Raw genomic sequence first — 13349 nt, 5'->3', positions numbered from 1 at the left:
CATTCAGACTTTTTCCAACTACATTGTCTCTTTTGGATTGTTTTCTTCGTTTCCACTGCACCACAAGCATGCCAGAAGTGCAGACACAGCATCAGCATACAGGGGATGTAAGCACTTCTCCAGTGAGGTCGCGTTCTTCATCAGGCTGGCAGGGCAGCAGAAATAACAGGACCATGAACACAGTTATTCATCTTCCCTGTAGCTCACTCCATCAGCAGAATTACACATAGCACTAATCCACACCCAGGTCTCTGGTAGGACCTAATAAACTTGAGAAATTCTTATAGAAAGAGTTGGTTTGGTCCTCTGTCACCAGCTCTCTCCCTCTAAAAAGGGCACTGTGGCAGTGGTTGATTAGGTAGGAAGACTTTTCCTTACAGTCAGCCTCTATCTCCACTCTTAATTCCAGCCCATTACCCTTGTTATACCCCTGGGCACCATGCTGTGTAACCAGTGTCTTTCTTTGATATTTACACCCCTTTATGTGCTTGGGAACTGCTATGAGCCCCCACAGACACTGCTCAGCCCCAATGTCATTTCACACCAGAATCTGGCTCTGCCCCTTCCCCCAGCAGTGGGATGACACAGCAGTGGTACCTGCTGCCCAAACTCCCATTCAGAAGCAGCCTGGGCAGCACAGGGGGGCTGGATGGGCCCAGCCCACACAAGCCCTAGAAATCTTTAGCTTAAGCACACGCAGGTTGACTCCAGACTTTGATGGAAAAGGGGAACATACCATTCAAACATCACACTGCTTGCTCTCTCCTGGCTTCTTGGCCCATTTACTGAGCTCTTCCCAGGCATTAAAAGGGAAGGAAAGCTCTCTATGTTTATTACGCAATTCAGTTTTATATCAGCATATTTAACTTGTTTATGCTGAACTCTGCTGCCTTAGCAAAGAACCATTGAGAGGAGTCTTAGGGGATTACGTTCAGTATTTTCTCTTAATTAGGCCACGCTGGCTCCTAAGATTCTCTGCACTGCTTTTATCTGCATTCTCCCACAAACTGGAACTGTGTATCTCAATATTGCATAAATGTTTTTACTCTTCTCTGAGATAAACCTAAGGAGATTAGACTGGTCAGCTTCTCTTCTCAGGTTCTTGCAATTATTACCCATGACCTCACTGCCCACATGTACATGTCCCTTATCTCCCTTCAACACTTCCTGCTTTTGAATGCTTCTGATTACGTGATAGAGCCTGGAAAATGGCCAGGGGCTCCCTCTGTGATTTGCTCTTTCTGAAAATGCTCTCATTAGCTCACTCTTGCCTTCACCTGCTCCTTTTTCAATAGATCATTTGAGACAATAATCTGAAAGCATTTATTGCAATTGGGCTGGTTTTCCAGAATCATTTGGTCTGCCAACTATTGAGATTCATCACAGCACTGGATTTCAGAAACCTAGAGGCAAGAGAAAGTCCGATTTCCTGGAAGTCATGAGAAATCCAAGTACTAACCTCTACTGCCCAACCTGGCTCTCCTCAGGCTGCAGCACATCTCTCTGCAGAGATTATGGCTATTTAATATGAACATCAAGAACAGTATGAAGCTGTAAGTCACCTCAGAATCTTTAATCATACTTTCAGACCAACCAAGTGGTCTGAAAGATTCTTAGATTCCAAGTGGGAATCCAAGTGTCAATGGGACTTCACCCTGTAGACACCTTTAAGCTCAAAACATCATCATCCTGCCTGGGTTCCCACATCAGGCAGGTCAGCTGGCTGATGAGTATTTTATTTGTGTTAAATCTTTATTTAAAACATTGAGGCTTGTATATGTAGGGTATAGAAGTTCCTACAGGAGAAGGAGGTCAGCGAGCTGGCCCTCACTTCAGTGGGAGGTAATTTCTGAGAGCAGACATCATAATGCAAGGCAGGCAAATTATGGCTGTTTCAGGACAACACAAGTCACTGGCAGAGCCTGCCAAGATCATCTGGGGGAGATCCCAGCCTCTGGCACAGTGCAGTGGAGCTGTCAGGTACTGATTCATAACAGCAGGCAAGAACTGGGAGAGCTCAAGGGTTTTCCTGAATTATTTATTTGGTTCAACAGGTGATCTTTGGTCTTTAGATTATCTTATTCCACTCAGTCACCTCTCTAATGCATTTTTTTTCATCTTCTGCCCAACTTTCCCTATGAAAATTAATTTTCTCTCTGCTTCCTTTGCTCAGCCATGTGCTGAATCCCGGATGACTGTCCTTTCTTAGAAGAATATATAAAAGGTGTCCATTTTCCCAATGGCAACATCTAATAAATGCACAGCTTAGAATCACAAGTACTAGAGATAAAATATTCTTGAATAATGTCAATATAACTTTCCAGCTAGTTCAATAGCAGTATTAGTTCCAGTATGACAATGTCTTATTTTTAAACAGTCATTTATAAGACTTTCATCAAGTTACCTGGGATTTTTTTTTTTAACTGTGCATAGCTCTTTTCTCCTTAATATTCAGTGTAAAACATCTCTGAAATCAGAGCTGAAAAACCTCCTGGCTAATTTGATGTTTCAAGTGTCAGTACAATTTCTAGAAAGTACAAGGATTACCGAGGTCGAAAGAATCATTTCAACTTACACCTCAGTGTTCATTCAGAATGTGTTTTGAGATACCCTTTGGGAACAAGATGTTCTAGCCCAAGTTTCAATAAATGTAGCTTTGAATTTAGGTGACCACTCATGATTACTTCAGCTCCTGCTTTAACAGTTTAAGTGACCATCACCATGCCACTGGATTCTGTTCATTATTCTGCTCCTTGTTGTGGTTTACACCCACTTTCCCATTCTGCCTGTGAACAGAAGCTCACACACCATCAGCAATACATCTCCAGGAGAACACAGCTCACAGCTGAAGGCTGGTGGGTCCATAAACTCTCTCTAGATACTCACATACAGCATATCATTAATACACTCCAAGTGTTACAACTTCAGAGGCTGAAGGGAGCAGTTCCAAAACTGGCACAAGGACTAAAACCCACTTTTATCTCAATTTTCACTGAGGGAACTGAAAGAGCCAGTAATTACCAACTCATGTGAGGCATCATTTGTTTTGTAACTGCTAACTTATCATCCTGAGTGGGCTCTGCCTGTCCAGGAGACAGCCACCGTAAGCACCGCTAATTGGCCGGTGTCAGAAATGTGCTCCGTCGGCGTTTCCTTATAAAATCCATCAGCGTGTCAGCCAGGAGCTCAGCCCTCAGAGAGGAACAAGAATGGGAAAGGCATTTATGAGCTTGACAGGATTTTAGAGTGAAAGTTAAGGGAAGAGATGATGGTTTGGGGGGAGACACACCAGAGGACAACCGACTGCTGCAGGTCCAAGACAATTACATTGGGGTCAGCCACCACCGAGGCACCTGTCTGAGGTGCAGCGCTGCACTAATGGAAGGCACTCACTTTCCAGACATCACTATGACATATTTGAACACAGGAGAAATTGGTCGAGCTGTATTTGGATGCTTCTGTGAGGATTTTTCTATTTCCTGCTGACTTTCTGTGAAAAATGAATTCAGACGTATTAAAGACTTAGTAGATCTGCAAAGTTTTGGAAGTTGCCAATAAATGAGAGCTGTGTTTGGGTGTGCAATCTTTTCTGCCAGGTGTATCTCCCTGCCAAAATACCAGAGGTTCAGTAATGCAAGAATACAAGAAAAAGCAGTGGTTCTTATTTTAATAAGGATATGTGGCCAGTAAAGGCAGCACTGTGCTTTTAAACAAATCAGAATTAAACAGCTCAAAAAAATGGTTTTGGCCACAGTCACAGACAAACCCTTCAAAGTAGCAATCTACACTTGAGGACACATCTTTAACAAGCAATAAACTTACATAAAAAGGTTCATGCATTTATGTAAGAAACTGCATTACACAGATCAAGCCACCTCTGCAAGAGAAGGAGCATGCCATCAAATTTATTTCCAAAGTCAGTTTCATGCTAAGCTACAATCTCATTTACCTAAAAATAATGTAAGAGGAAGGGAAAAAACACCCAAAATTATTATTAAAACGAATAGAACAACATTTACCAGATGTTCAGGCTCTCTACCTAGCCTTTATCCTTCTTGATGTCTGGCACTTCTTTTCATTTTAAAAATGCATTAATAAGATAATGAATCACAACAATAATACAGGTGGCATTAAAACCCTCAATTCAGGCTGCTAGCTAAGGCATGTTATAGGCACTCACCTCCTTCCATTGACTATGTAAGGATGTCAGCCTCCCAGCTTTAAAGACTAACGGGAATACCTCTACAGTGTCTTTTTCTCCCCCAATTTTTCTTTAACCTCCAACTTATCCTACTCTAGAAGCTAAGCCATTCCCATTTCTCTTTCCCCTGTCATGCTTAGTGCTCCAGCCCCTACTTTATCCAGTCCTACACACTCCTGCTGTCAGTGATGAGTTCAGTGAGGTTATTGCTTCTCTCAGAGCTGGAAGGTGCCCAGAGAGATTCATATGAGAGACAGAATACTCAGCATACTGCCTCCCCTTTTTCCATCTTATCCTTACCTGAGCAACACACAAGCAAAGTCAGAAGCTGCTAAACTGCCCCACTATGGGTAATACTCATTGTATAAACCATACTGCTGCCTGCCCTTTCCAATCCCTCCTTGTTGTAGTCCTACAGGAATAAGCAGCCAGCCTTATGCCAGTGGTAAACTGGGTGCTTTAACTACATGTGGTTTTCCTGGATTCATCCTGAAATTGTGGGAAATGCCACACCAAGTAATTGATGAGGGTCACCAATTGTCCATATTTAGCTTTATGGCAAATGAAGGAAGAAGGGGAGCAAAAAGAGGAACCAACAGCTGAAGAACCACGCATGGAGTGGGGGAAAGAACCATGCACTTGTGGTACTTCAACACATGGACAAGACCAGCCAAGCCATCAGTAAAAACAGCACTGAAATAAAGAACTCAACAAAACCAGGGGTTTCATGAATTGTCAGACTTATATCAGCAGGGATATCACCTTAAAATGGCATTTGGAAGAAGGTAAGGTCAGGCTTTAAGGAACTAGAGAGAGAAGCCTGTCCCATGCTTGGGACATCGCCCAAGGTGCACAGGGACAAGGGGACCAAACGGGTGGCTGGGGTTGCCGTGGGAGGCAGCACAACCCCACAGAGACACAACAGGGGCTCACCCTGAGGGAGACAGAGGCAAGGACGAGCTCAGTGGGCTGGTGCAGAGGAGAGGCAGAGCCTGTGGGGCTGTGTTGGAGCACTGCCATTCCTGTGAGATGCGATTGTACATTAAATATTCCCTCAGACAAACTGCCAGCCCTGGCAGTGCTCCCAGGCTCCAATGCTGGGATGCTGCTCTGCCCCTTGCAGGGACCCTGCACGGGCACTGGGGGATTCTTTTTTCAAGAGAAGGTTTGAGTTCACACTCCTTCAACTTTTAACACGGTTTACAAAGCCACAGTGGAGAACCCAAAGCAATAGAATTACAAGCTGGGTGAGGAAAAATCAAACTGCTGCATGCATGATACCAACTCTGAGGCAGGAGAGGGGAAATGTATGCAAATATTTCTTGCTTCTTCTAAGGATCAGCCAGATCGGCAGAGTTGGAGCCTCTGTTTTATTGGTTTTTTTTTTTTTTTTTTTTTTGAAAATCACTTCTGACTTGCAATGGTGTGAGATGTTGCAGATAAGATCTAACGTCATGAGAATAATGACCACAAATCTTGGAGGCACTTTGTATGCTACACAGGTACATCTCAGATTACAGCCACCCTGAATCTGAATTTGTTTTCTGATTTTTATGTTTTTACTTGTGCTTTCTAGTATATATTCCACTATATTTTTAATGCAATATTTCAATAATCACTTTTTTTAAATTATCTTTTTTTTTTTTTTTTTAATTTACGGAAGACTTCTTTTTTAATTAAAGTTCTTAAAACTTGCTGCCAAGGACTTTGAAATGCAAAGATTTGATTTAAGCTACCAGAAAAAGGCATTCACGATCACATTGGGATCCTGGTTTCTTCTTTTCAACACCAAAGCGCAATTATACCTCTGTAATAGTTATGCTGAATATTAAAGGCAGCGATTATTACGGGACATTTTAACTATCTGAACATTAAAAACCTAAAAGCACTAATCATAATTCTTTTGCCGTATTAAAACATCATGAGTAAAGCAGGAGCAGCACTAAAGCAATAGTCATTAATCAGTATTTAAAATAAGCCTGTTGCCAAATTATCTCTTAGGCTTAATTTCCTTGAGCAGTATCATCCCACAGAGAGAAGCCTGGAGTATAAACTGACATGTTACTGCTCTCCACAAGACTAGGCCACCACTGGCAATTGCTCAGCTGTATTTGCTGGCTCCCATGACACTGCCAGAACCTTTCAGAAGTGCAAATGTCACATTAAATACCCACCTGCCCTCTGAGGCAGCCCATGGCTGCTCAGTAATGGAGGGAAAATTGAATGAGTTATTTTGCCCTAACTCTGCAGGCTGAAAATCTGAATTTGGTGGCAGCAGCAGAGCTGGATCCAAGGGAGGGCACAGGGGGCTGACAGAGCCAGTGACAGCTCTGGGAGGCAAGGCTGAGAGGATGAGAACAATTCTATTTTAGAGGCTGCTGATTTGGGGCAGCTGAAAGAAAGAAGCATCCATAGTTCAGGTACCAGGGAATGCCAGTTCTGGCTCCTTGCAGGGACTCTCCTGCCTGACCTTCATGCAACACCAGCTTAATCTCTCATGCCCAAGCAGCTGGTCCCTGCTCCCACAGGCACAGAGAAAGCCCCAGAGACTGGGGAACAACCCTCCCACCTGTGACAGGTGAGACTGGGGAACGACCCTGCCACCTATGTCTGCAGCTTGCCCCTCAGTCTCACCTTCCCACTTTTCTCCACACTCTATACCAATGAATAACCTGGTGGGAAAATATTTAATAAAACATAATTAATCTAACCATTCTAATAAAAAAAAGCTTCTCTGAGACTTAGAGAGTGCAGTGTTATAAGGCAGAGCATATGGTCATGACACAGGTCTGTGCCAGGCTGGGTCAAACTTCCTGAAGTTATGAGCTAAGTGCCAGTAGCAAAATTTCCCACCTGCTGGCAATGATGAACTTCTTTCCTCCCTCCTCCTTCTAGCAGGAAACATTCCCTGTGCAGGTCCTTCCCTCTGCAAAGACAAAAGCCATACATCCCTGCCTGCTAGAGAACACCCCAGAGTGAAGCACCATCAGTAGGCACCAAGTGCCATCCAAAACTGCCATCCCAGGCTGAGTGGACAGGCCAGAGCACTGCCCTACTCACCACCCAGATGTTGTGCTCCTTCCAGAGCACCTCACTGGTGATCTGTGTTTGTAAGGTGTTAATAGACTCAGGTTCAAACAAAGAACAAAAAGCTGGTCTCTGATGCAAAGATGTTACACCCCATTTTATATTACTGCACCAAGAAATAACTATATCGAGAGCAGGAGTTAGCTGTCTCTTTGCTATGCCTTTCATAAGTTTGCTCCTTCCACTTATCCTCCTTTTTACAGGGCACAGGGGAGCTATCCCTCAGCTTGCCTGCTCTTCTTTCTCCCTCCCTTGTCCACAGCTAATTTTATCTCCCCCATGGCTTCAACTTTCATTTTCAACCAGCACTTAGGCTGTCATAGCTGAAGCGTTCCTCTCCAGTCAACACATTATTTTAGCTCATCTCTCTCTCACTTCAGTTGTCCCCACTTCGCTCCATCAACGACACCACTGAGGAGCACTCACGGCTGAACTTCTGTTATACCTTTCTTTATGCCACCCCCCCTGGAATACTTAACTGGAATTAATATGAAATATCATTCCTTTCACCAGCTTTCAGTACTTTCTCAAGACCTACTCTTGCTGCAAGCCTCACCTCTCCCTCCCAAAACGACTCAGATGCAAAATCTTGGTTGCACGACTCCTGGTAATACTGGCTGCTACTTATTGTATTTTTTCTTTCAAAAAATAACCTGGCAAAAATAGCATCATCATCCCATTGTATCTACTATTAACCCGAATGACCAAACAATCTCTGGACTACCATCCTTTTCACTGCTCTTTGATCCTTTCCCATTGTTTTGTGGTTTATTATGTTTTTTTTACATTTGGTTTAATACTGATAGGTTTTTTTTGGGAAAGAAATCTGCCTTCTGTGTGCATACAGCAACTACATCAGTAAAGACATTACCATAAAAGTGATAAGAAATAGTGCTAAGAGCTAGTTCTACTCTAATCCATTTATCCCACTGTGCCTTCCAGTAGTCAAAATGAAGATATGTCCATGGGACCCGGCAAAGAATCAAATTTACATACCACAATAAGACATGAAATAGTTACAACTGCAATTGCTTAAGGATAATTCAGCCTATTATCCCCTTCTGTGTTATGGTGAAGTGTCTGGGCTATGGGTAAGAACTGATGCACATTAATAAAAAGTGGATTTTATGTGACTAACAGAAGAATGCTTCACTAATTTTGAAGAGTCATGAAGAATAAAAGGACTTTCAAATTAAAAAAAACCAAAACAAGGCAGTTGTCCAGGGAATTTGGATATTTGTACTGGGACCAAAACAATGCTACTTTTAATAAAGCTGCCATCATTGCAGATCATATAAACAGCTCCTTTTTAGCCCAAAGCACCAGACAAACAATGAGCCCAACCCGGCAGTCATTGCTTAGGCTTCATGCTCATTAGTTTTTTATCTAAACCAGTCTGAGCTGATCAGATTTTCTCATGTGCTGTTTGGGTAAGGATCTGAGTGCATTTTATCAGGGTATATCCATTAGCTTTGCAAAATAGTTTAATGTTTCTCTAATAGTCAATATAAAAACCACTGCAATACACAGGTTCTCTCTTCTAAAGAATATTCCTCTGAAAATGGCATTTATCAGCTGATTAAAGGAGAAATAAGTCCTACAAAGCACCTTTAAAGTGAGGAATAAAAGAAGTGTAACTTTTAGGTTGCACATTGATGATTTAGAAAGCACTTTCATAATCATGGTCTCTCCTATTTCAAACTTGTTATCCAATCTGGAGCACTCACTTCAGGAATGTCACAGCTATTTAACAGTGAAGCCCTGTCTAGGTGTAGCTAGAATTTAATGTATGAGTGTCTTTATTGAAACCCATCACTCTAGCAAATGACTGGGCTGGCTAAAGACAGTCTGAGGTAGAAGACCAGAGGTACAACGAATATGCAGACAGGACCACCATTCCAGCTGTAGATAATTTGTCATTTAAGTGTATTTGGGACAGACAGACAGGTGAGACAGAACAGAGACACCTCCACTGACAATGTCCATTTTGTTCTACTTTGACATGACATATTCCAAATGAGTCCATCAAGCCTGACCTTTCAACATTCTACAGCTTGGGGATTAAGTAGGGAAAAAAATGCCAGTGGCATTTTCCAACAGGAAAAAAGTTCTTTTTCCTAGATTTGTACTATTGATAACTGAAAGACCTTTCTGAAAACTGAGGATCTGTCTTTATTATCTTTGAACTCACAGGTATCATCCCCAAAGATTAATGTTTCCAGCAAACAAGACAAATTAATGAACGTTCTTCTAAAACTTTCCTACACTCTCTTTTAAAAATCTATATATATTTATATTTGCTTGCTGTATTCAGTAACTGCATCTACACCACTAACAAGTGCAGTTAATTTTTCCACAGTACCTCTGAGAAAATTTTTCTCATAATTAATTTTCTCAGTGACCTGCTGGCCAACATCATACATTCCTATTTATTTTTCATGTGAACAAATATTCAGAGATAACATTTAACTACAAGGTGAAAAACATCAATCACTCATTAAGCATTTCTGCATTTCCCATGTGGCACTTGCAGTTGAATACTCATTGTGTTTAGGAGTGAGGAGTGGCAAGATTGAACACAGTATCAGTGAATGCACAACCAAATTCTTGACTAAAGGGCAGTGCCAGAGGAGGAGGAAGGCACCTTCAGCTTCTGCAAAGCTGTGCAACCAAACCAAAGTGTTCTATGGATTTCTGCACATGTCAACAGGATTTAAGTCATCTCGATATCTTATACGTGTATTTCCTTCCAAGTGACCACTGAAAGCTCTTACTGAAATTGACATAAATGAGTGTTCAGGTCAATCAAAACAAGTACACAGTGTATCTTCAACTTAGCTCGTAATTTCATTTTTTCTCCAGTATCTTCTCTGTGTGTATCTGTGGACATATTAATACAAACATATTGTAAGTCAAAATGTACACTAAAATACTTCTTTAGTTGTTCTACTGAAAAATCTAAACTCTTCCTAGAGCATTACAATTCACGCAGCAGGAAGCAAATACAAATGTTTGTGTTTCCTGCTGAGAAGCAGCACAGTGCAGCTCTGTAAGGCTTCAAATAAAGATGACATGTAGCCACCTCAAGTTTCTTCTTATAGACATATAAATCAGAAGGGACCTACCTGATGTCATGTAGATTCACCAGAGTGAGAGGTAAATGAAACTCAGAGAATTAAATTATTGAAGATGTTTATCCAAACCAGGCTGAAATCATCACTGGACCAGAAACTAACAGTGGGATGGCTCCACTGTGATAATACTGCTGAGCACCACAGCACAGACCTCCAGAGGGAGATTTTAATATGAAAACAGCGTTATTGGACCACTATTTTTAAAAAAAGATTTCTCATTTCTTGCAGAACAAATGCTGCTAATAAAAATACTAGATTCAGATATTCCCAAAAGTAGTCAGTGACAGTTTCATTCAGTCACTGAAACAAGGTGCTATTTCAGATTTCTTTTCTTCTTAGGGAAGAGGAATGAAAGAGCTGGTTATAAAAATAAATTTGAAGCATGTGATTATATGACAACTCCGAATTAAAGCATTCACCAGCATTCACAGAACCCTTAGAAAAGACAGGGTGGCAGTTTTAGTGACAGCTCTTGGCTTCAAAAGGGCAACTTGTGCACAGTGAGGGACCCAGCTGGAAAGTCACTGATCATGAGACTGGAAGATCTGCCAGGAGAAGGAGACTGGAGGTTTTCAGTCAGAGAAGCTGGTACTTGAAGGGATCCACATCTCAGTCAGAAATAAAAATTCTCAGGCAGCATGCCTGGTGCTCTCTTGCTGAGGAGATCAGAACAAGTCCTGCAGGGATGATGTGGAGGAGGTGAATAAAACACCAAAGGGAAAACCCACCCTTAGGGACTGGAAATGGCAGAGGAGGAGAGCAGAGGGGGCAGTGAAGGGCACCTGCCACAGCCCAGACAAGGGAGCTGTTCTGAAGTTATTAAAAGAAGTGATGAAAGGTGACAAATGCTACGTGAAGAGTTAATCTGCACTGGGGCAGAGCTGCTCCACACTGAGGCTGGAGCAGCTGGAGTGCAGACCAAAGGCAGTAGGTAACTCCAAATTACATTAATACACTTCAATTCTCATTGATGTCAATGATGATAACCAAACAGAAAGTGTCAAGGTTGAGATGAACACAAAGCTCAAGAAAAAAAAAGTCTAGAAATTAAGTAATTTCCATTCAAACTAGTGAATGAACTGGCATATAAAATTTCATGTGGGGTAGCAAGTTTAATAAATCTAACAAGACACAAACAATATCCTACAATCAGAAACAATAAATGTCACATCTATATTTAATAAGGAAAAAAGTTATCAGAGCAACTAAAAGCCCTTTCTTCTATGCTTAGCAGCAGCAAAGCCTTAGAACAATTATTAAGGAAAGAATAATCCAAGCCAGTGAAGTTAAAAGAATTCGGGGGGGAACACCATGTGGATTTAATACAGGTAAGGCACTTGATCTGACATCTTTCTCTGAGAAAAAAAATCTCTCCATTTCCAGAGAAAGGAAATTAAATTGATCTTGGCAGTCTGATTTTGGGAAAGCTTTAACGTTGTGTCACTTGGGAAGTTACTAGTTAAATTGAAGAAGATTGGGGATTAGTACAGAAATTTTAAATTGGCCTGAAATGGCTAGAGGTAGGACAGCAACAGTAGCATGAAATGGGGAACGTCAGGCTGAAGGGAAGTTATTAGCATCACTGCTGAGGGACTGCTCTGACAGCCAGCCTTGGATAATATTTCACCAATTATACTGGCACACAAATAGCTACGGCCCTGTTAAAATTTTACTGAAGAGAGAAGCTAAATGGCATTTTTATACAAGAGGAGTGGGATAGTGTATAGCAAGATCCATGTGGAGCTGGACTGGAGCATGGGAAAGAGGCAGCAGCTCAGGAGAAGAGAGCATGGATCACACATCTGGAGACTAAAAAAACCCCATCAGCCTTGGGAAACTACAGGGGGGCATCATAAGATGAAACATTATGTGATGTGGCTGAGAAATAAACCAGACAAAAATGCAATTCAGGAATTGCATTTAGCTTAGAATTTTTAGCTTAGAATTTCCCTAGAAGGTGGAATGCAATTACCACGGTTTTACAAAGCCCTGCTAAGACCTCCTCTGGTGTGGTGTGTAAAAATCCGGACATTTAATTTCCCAAATTCAAACACAAAAAAATGCAGAAGAAAAACAACATGGCAATTTTGAGAATGAAGCTCACATTTTGCAAGGAGTGGCTAAAAGGTTTCAATATGTCTAGAGACAGGAAGCTGCAAGGGATCTCTCTCTTATCATTAGAGAATAGAGATGGTTTTTTCCTATAAAGAAAATATCAGACAGCAGAGCTTTTAGCACTAATGGAAACTTCAGGAAAGATGAGACAGAAGAAAATATCCATCCACTCAGCCTGGGAATGATTTTCAACAGGAGAGGATGGGCCAGGCTTTCAGGAGTAATGTAGATCATCTGCCCAATGCCAAGGCAAAACTGAATAATGTTTTCAACTGGAAAATACAGTTGCCTGCAGTTTCTGTGACTGGGGTAAGTCCTGTGTCTGTGGAACACCACGAGTGTTTCATGTGTGAACCTGGAATAGGCAGTGTGACACCTCTCCTCTCCCTCAGCTGATCACACTTTAATTTTCCTGCAAACCTTCAATTACAGAAGTGAACCAATAGACAATTATCCTAATGAAACCTCGAATTAAATGCAAATTAAATTCAAGACCACTGAAAAAGTGATCTTTGATTGTAAGAAGGTAATGAATTGGGTTTTGTCTTTAGCAGCTCTTAATGGGTTTTCTGTAGTTCTAGGGTATCAAAGAAAAGATAAATCGGCTTAAGCAATGACTAATGTAAAGCTACTAAGATAAACACTCATTTTTACAGTTTGTTACGAAATATAATTTAAAAAACCCACATTCAACCAACTTATTTGTTCTCAGTAACTGCCTTTAGATGAAAAATGTTGCTTTTATTTTTTTTCCAATTGGTGCTTTTTGCAACAGCTTCAATTTTGGAACCAAGCAAGGCTGTGTGGAATCA

At 41.4% G+C, this 13349-nt stretch overlaps 1 protein-coding gene across 1 annotated transcript in view; it reads right to left on the bottom strand.

The window, feature by feature from the left end:
• Window positions 1-13349, bottom strand: part of THSD7B (thrombospondin type 1 domain containing 7B) — a 299407-nt gene that overhangs the window by 50282 nt on the left and 235776 nt on the right. The gene's annotated exons all lie outside the window — the stretch shown is intronic.

Source organism: Sturnus vulgaris, chromosome 7 (genome assembly GCF_052056855.1).
Source record: "Sturnus vulgaris isolate bStuVul1 chromosome 7, bStuVul1.hap1, whole genome shotgun sequence".
Lineage (NCBI taxonomy): Eukaryota > Metazoa > Chordata > Aves > Passeriformes > Sturnidae > Sturnus > Sturnus vulgaris.
This window is presented reverse-complemented; position numbering and strand designations above follow the sequence as displayed.